Source organism: Palaemon carinicauda, chromosome 5 (assembly GCF_036898095.1).
Source record: "Palaemon carinicauda isolate YSFRI2023 chromosome 5, ASM3689809v2, whole genome shotgun sequence".
In the NCBI taxonomy this organism is placed as follows: domain Eukaryota; kingdom Metazoa; phylum Arthropoda; class Malacostraca; order Decapoda; family Palaemonidae; genus Palaemon; species Palaemon carinicauda.
Genome location: NC_090729.1, coordinates 22,359,941 through 22,367,698, shown reverse-complemented (window position 1 = coordinate 22,367,698; position 7,758 = coordinate 22,359,941).

The following is a 7,758-nucleotide window of genomic DNA, read 5'->3' as shown; positions in this document are numbered from 1 at the left end:
AGAACTCTGGCATCTTAAATATGCAAATTGCCAGGTGAATTAGGACTCAATCACATTCAAATAGACATTTATTTCTAATAAATGACTAAATGAAATAAAAAGTGGAATGAATGTAGCATGATGAAGGAATTATACATGCGACGTATACAGAAATTGTTTCATTTTTTTTAAAAAGGGAAGAAATGATGAGTGCACCTCTCAGATTGAAGAAAATTTATAATTTCTGTAAATGTTGTATCTTATCCACACTGTGTACTATGTATAAACGGCACAGGTTTTATCTGTATAATTCTACACCTGAGATTTTGAACAGATTTAGTATCACCATGGTAACACTCATTTAAAGGGTATCACACTGAAAGTGCTGACACCTTCTCCCTTTAATTGACAGTCCCAATCAATTATCTGTTCATTGCAAAAATGATACAACAGGTTTTAATACACTACCTGCCGCCACCACATAATGCTTCAGTTCATAGACCTGCTTAGCATAGTGTTTGCAGAACACTCTGGATGATTTCGATCCAGTATATGAGCGAAGACGCTCAAAGTCCATATACTGGAAAAAGTTAAGTGATGAAACAATTTTCCTCAGATCATGAACTGCGGGTGTACACTCTAAAAAATTAAGAATATAAAAGGGGTAGAAAAAGGGTATTTCTAGTGGTTAAAATAGCATACCCTATCGGGGTATATAAGAACTATAATATACCCTTTACAATATACCCATATCAAGGGTATAACATATACTTGAGATACCCTTACTTAGGGGTGTATCGTAGGTAAAGAATACCCTTTTACAGGGTACTCTATACAACATAAATACCCGTGTATATTAATTATAGTTTTATAATTAATATTTATTCCACCATTATATAGGTGTAGTTATAGCTTATAAGTATATAAAGTAATAAGGTCAATGATTTTAAAAGTTTGGTTTATCAATTTATTATTTCCATTACACTTGAAAATCAAAAGTATATATATAATATATAAAGAGTGATGGCAGAAGCTGCAAAGCAAACCGTACGCAGAAATCTGTGAAAAGAAAATATTTGTTAGTGTGTGTGTGCCTAAATATATATATATATATATATATATATATATATATATATATATATATATATATATATATATATATATATATATATATATATATATATATATATATATATATATATATATATATATATATATATATATATATATATATATATGCATATATATATATATATATATATATATATATATATATATATACATATATATACATATATATATATACATATATATATATAGAAAAGAAAGGAAAAAATATCATGCATAAATACCTATAACTGTCTGCTACCTCAAGTCAAACTGATTAAGAAATCCCTGGCGTCAGTGTTTGCTTACAGACTACGCGTAATCGTAATGTTATTAACGTTTAGCTGAATACGTTGTTTATGGTTTTTTTTCCTCCCAGACAGCTTGATGCTCTCTCTCTCTCTCTCTCTCTCTCTCTCTCTCTCTCTCTCTCTCTCTCTCTCTCTCTCTCTCTCTCTCTCCTCTCATAATTAAGTACTAATGATAATTTCTTACTTATTTTCCCCGGTGTTAGTAATAATGATTTTTTAGACTATCACAGCCTGAATGCAAAACTAATGATGATGTCTGACAATTTTTATTCGTAACCACTGTTTATGCTTGCATAGATGGACAGTTAGTGTTCTTACCTTGGTTAACAGATGAAATGTAGTGTAGATATTATAATCCCGATGACGGTAATTGGAGCAATTTATCTTCACTGCTGAGCAGACGCAGAGTCCAGACGCCACTGAAATTTCCCGCCAAATTCCCTGGCTCTCGAAGAATCTCGAGACGGCAACAATACAAATTGCCAAGTACCGCATTTTGTAGGAACTTGCTTCAAAACTATCCATAACTCAAAACCAATATGTTGTTAGTAACTTTTTTGGTGCATTACACTATCAGTGTAACAATATGGTGATTTAATACAGAGTAAAAGTTAATTTCATGACATGATCACACAAACTTACCAAGCCCATTTTAAGACAAAGTACAATAGAGGGTATATTATTCACAAAAAATACCCTGTCTCCTGCTGTAGAGGGGTATTTTTGAGCCTTAGGGTGTTTTACATGTATATAAACCCCAGCTCACTCGTTATACCCTTTCTGTACCTTGAACTTTTTACAGTGTACTGTCAGGATCTACTCTGAGAATAAAGTAGTTGAGCTTCGCCCTCAGTTGATTTAGGGATAAGTTTGATCCAGAGGTTTTTCCTTTAAAGGGCTGTCCTCCCCTTAAGTCTGAAGTTCTACGAAGATAGACACTCTACAGGACATAGAGATACATCTTCCTTCTGAGGGTAGATTTTCCAGGGACCCCACCTTTTAGTGGGTAGCTCGTTCTTAGCGAGAAAGGTTTTATCAGGAAATAGATTCAGTTCTCCAGCTTCTGTGAACTGAATTTGGCCTTCATCTCTAGATAGGGCCACCAGACCTTGATTTTGAAGTTGGACAAAGGATGACAGACAGAAGTTTTTTTAAATTTCTTTCGGTCCTTTTGCTTTTACAAAAGCAACCCACTTTCTCCAAGATGACTCATACTGTCTTCTAGTTGACCTAGACTTGTATTTTTCTAAGAATTCTATATTGCATTCTGAGATCCCAAACCTTTTCCCAACCGCTAAGGCAAGAAAATCACGAAATGAAGGGTTTAGGCTCTCAGTGATAAATCGAACACATTTAACTTCTGAACCTTCTGAGTAAGTACTGGGTTTAGTACTAGGGCTAGCCTTAGGCTCAGTTCCTTCACTAAAGGGAACCAGTTGCTCTTGGGCTAATTGGGAGCCAACAAAGCCAATCCTCCCTGGAAGGATTTCAGCATGTTGAGGACCTTCAACGGAAGTTTAGATGGGATGAACAGGAATTCCTGAGTCCATCCCTTCTATAGTAGAGACAGGTTGTCTGTTATCTCCACTAGAGGATCCTCGTATGGGGCTATATATCGAGGTAGTTTCTTGATGACGCTCGTGACGAAGAGGTCGATCTGCCGCTCGGGGACTTGTTCCCATCTGGGAGACAATAGGTCTGCGTCTGTGGACCATTTTAACTCTAACGGCTTGAGCCTGAATAGAGCATCCACTGTCCCATTTCGGATCTCCTAAAATCACCTAAACTATATGAGACGCTCTCTTTATCGCTTTGATGTCCCAGATCAGCCTGAGGAGGTCTGATCTGCGTTGATAGAGTTTACCCACCCACGACGAGGACTAATATGGCCTTGGATAGAAATGAGCAAATCCCTTGGATTTTCCATTAATGGTAGTGAACACCCCATTCTACCGACTAGGCATCCATGCGGATGATCTTCAATAGTCGGGATAGTAACAAGGGTACGGTCTTCAATACGCTTTTGGTCATTGACCATTGTTAGTGAAGCGATTAAGGGAAGATCGATATCAGTCCTTTTAGATCTCTTCGAGCGTTTGATGCTTATCTTCTCCAGACTCTTAACGCATCTCTTAGCTGTGCTCCTAGCACTGGGTCTGTCACTATTGCAAAGTAGAGAGAGTTCAGAACTCCTCCCTCTTAGTGTCTTGGAATCCTGACTGATTGCCGCAGTCTCTTGACCAACCCAGATATTTCCTTTTACATCCCCAAGGGAAAGGAGAGCTGGTGTGACCACAGGTTTCCATTGGTTTTTAACCATTGGCGCATTTGAACTGGAGAGAATCGACACTTCTTGAAGCTGATCTTGCATCCCCGATGTTCCAGGAACCGAATCACTTCCTTAGATGCTCATAGACCAGCCACTTCGGGTGCTGCCCACACCAGCCTTTCGTCCAGGTACTTTGTTACCTGAACGATTTTTAGGCTTTGTTTTGACAAAAATGTGTCCACCAATCCCGTGAAGATATTTAGGACTGCGTTTAGTCTGACAAGTATCATTCCTAGGACATACATTATCCTCTGTAACTTGAATCAGAGGTAGGAAGAGAGGGAGCGACTGACTGGAAGCAGCCAATAGGCATCATTCAGGTCTGACAAGACAGTGAACACCCCTTTTTGAAATAGGGTCCTTATGTTCAAAAGGATTAATATTCTGATCTTGCTCTTTTATTTGAACTTGATGAGTGGCGACAAGTCCAGAATGACTCTTAGTTTTCTTGAGTCCTTCTTGTGAACACCAAACAGCCTTCCCTGGAATTCGATGAACTATACTTTCCTTACCAATTGTATGCTCTAGAGCTCTAAGGTATACTCTTCAAGGACGGGGTTGGAGTGTAGGAAGAGTTGAGGAAATGATGGTGGAGGCATATCTATCCTCCATCATAGTCCCATCTTGATTAGGCCTTGGACCCAAGGATCGAAGGTCCCGCAATCCTGAAAGAACCTTCCTCCTACCAGAAGCGTCTCTTTACTTCGCCTGATCAGAAGTTTTTAATGTTCGACCGCCTGCCTGTGGCACCGCAGTCATCAAAACTGTGTGATGTTTAGGCCAAGGAAAATTTCTAGACTTTTCCGTGTTCCTTTTAGGTTGGGGACCCACATCCTTGTAAGACTTTCTCATTGAAAAGATGCCCCACTTCTGGAAAAGCCCTATGTTCTCCGTGGTGGCTTTCTTAATCACCGCTCTAACTACCTTGTTTGGAAATAGGTCTCTACCCCAGATGTTGGAAGATATTAGCTTCCTGGTTTCGTATTTCGCAGTTGTGGCAGCGAACTCAAACTCCCTACAGGTTCTCCTAGCCTTCATAAAGCGAAAAGGTCTTTTACTAAGGTTGCCATGTGCATTTTGGCCAAGACCATGAGCATGTCTTGGATACTTTGATGGGCTGAAAACAACTCTATGCAGTTCTGTAGGGATAGGGAAGCTGCAAGTATTTCCTTTTTCTCTTGTTCTTTGCACAGAAGACACTCAGAGAGGAGATTCTTCCAAAACTGTCGTCTAGCGACATACGTATCTAGTTTTCCTACTGAAAAGGTTAATTGGACTTCCTTCCAATCCTTCTCCTACATGGGAAAGGCTGGTGACAGAGGCTTGCACTCCTCGAGTGCAGGACATGGTTTACCTGCCTCCACTTCCTTGGCAACATAATTAAATGCCTTCCACGTAAAGGGGAATGATATTGAAGCAAGAGCTAGAAAGGAAGGGAGTCTGTTACTTACTGTGAACACTTTCGACACCGAGTAACCGGGCTTTCTCAGGCTACTTGATAAGATAGCCTATGCCTTATCATGGTCGAGAATCATAACCTTCTTCAGTTCCGTTTCTTTTCCAGACATTGGCTCATGCTTCAGTCGAATGAATAAATTAGGGAAAGCATCAAAGCTTGGCCAAAACTGGATTTCGTCTAAATTAACAGTACACATCTTCTCCGAGATGTAGTGTTTGCCATATAAAATCGGCATAAGCTCCGCATACCTTTAGGGATTGGTTTAGGAGCATGTGGGAAGGTCTTGTCTCTGGGTCATTTGTATGACCATTTGGGAGCAACAAGTGGAGCTTCACTGAGCTCTATCTTGAATTTCGCCTCCTCCTTTTCACCTTGTTTGCCAAAGTTTTCTATTAGACCTTTCATATGGGCCAGTAATTGGTCCATTTTTTTCTAATAGAGGGGTAGAAGGTGAAGAAGTTGATGTTAACGGCTTTAGGGCCGGCACAGACAGAAGCAATTCCGAAACAACATTGTCCACTTCTTCCCGTGGGGGCTTCCTGACCTCCGTCCCAATGGCTATCTGGACACAGGGAGGTGTGAATCGTGCCTGGGGCACCACTATTTCCCTACTTGCTTTCGGGAATAGTAAGCTACGCCTCCTATCATTAGGTAGGTATGGTCCAAAAGATATTTTCTGGAATCCTCTTACCCAGTTGCATAGTTTCTTACGAGCTGCATCCTTAGACTCCGTCGACTTGGGATTATTGAAACCCTCGGACATTAAGGTCTGACATATATTGCAAACTTGGGGGTCCCAAAAATGCAGGGATTTGGAAATAATATTGGAGGGGGCATGAAACGTGCATGTATTATGACAGTAAAAGTACTTAATATTGATATTGCAGAAGACTGCATCACATGTCATCTGGGGTTCCTCCTGTAAAGAAAAGAAAGCAGAATGAGTATACGATTGATTATCTCACTGGTAAGCAATATGTAAAAGTAATTTTTTAACTAAAATAGCTTAGGATAGTAAGCTACAAAGGGATAGTGGGAGACACATACTCTTGTATCACTTTCAAGCAAATACTGTTACATCCCCTAAGTATTAACTATCAGGAGATTCCTTTATCAAGGCAACTCTAACGAAAGGGTTCTAACCCCTAGGGGTAGAAAAGTGTACAATGCCACTGCCCTTTTTTATTATTTAACACTCTGGGGTAAGGATGACTGATTTCTAATCAGAGTATTGAAGGAATACTATTCTCTCAATATAGGAACAGTCTCAGCAGAAGCCCGCACAATGGTACCCAAGATATTTTAGAAATTAACTACTGTATAATCATACTATAGTTTTCTTTTTACAGTATATACTATATTGTAGAATACTGACTACTGTATAATTATATATATTGTAGTTCAATCAGTGTTCTGCCATTATGGCTAGCATTTGACGGCACGGTCCAGCTGGCAGGACACCGACTGGACTAGGAAATACAAAAGACATATATTTGTGTATCCTACCCAGCCCATTTGCTGTGACCTTCCTTTCCAATATTATATCATATAGTTTCCTGATCAGGGAAACTGAAGGATATGGGTTCTAACCTTTTAAGGTTAGAAGTGTACTACCACCAGCCCTTCAATTTATTTAATATTGTAGGGTAAAACGAAAACTAATATCTAATCAGAATATTGAAGAAATTCTATTCTTTCAATATAGGATTGGTCTCGGCAAACACCTGGGCAAGGATACCCAAGATATATTGGAAAATAACTACTAGTATATTATATACACTAGTTTTCTATCTGTAGTATATCCTATACTGCAAATATACTGACTACCAGTATAACCATATACTGTAATTCAGCCGGCATATAGCCGGCATAGCTAGTCACTGCTGGTGCAGCCAGCATGCTAGCTAAAAGAGAGAGAGACAGCATGAAGGGAAGACTTCCTTATTACTGCGTATGTATACACTATTTAAGGATGTAAATATCTAATTTACTGCCTTTCTACAGAAAAAAGTTCAAATGGAAGGAGAGAATGTAACATTAAGGCTTCCATCCAGCCACCAGTACCATCACTGGAAAGGTCAGGCCGGCTCATGGCCGGCAGCCTAGCACCCGGCAGCACTGGTACAGTGGGCATACTACCAGCTGAATCAGCATACTGCCAGCTGAGTCTGCACCTGTCTGTGGTGGTCAGGCTAATACCTCGGCAATAGTACTTGTGGCTGGCAGTCCTAGAGAGGACTGAAGAACCTTGGTGACAGGAGATTTCCCACCAACAGCCATCATGGCTGCCAGCGGAGACGTCTTGGCCGCAGACAAATGACATGGCTGCAAGTATCCTGCATAGCCGCCGGCAGCCGTCATAGCCACCGGCAGTTTGTATAAAACATGGCCGCCGGCAGCCACCATGGCCGCAGGCAGTGCTTGTGGCTGCGGCAGCCACCATGGCCGCAGGCAGTGCTTGTGGCTGCCAGCAGCCGGCATACCCGCAGGCAGTCAGACAACAGCTGTTGAGTAGGAGTCTGGCCGGCACACAATCCACCGGCAATCGGTGAGATTGCAGGATGACGGCCCAA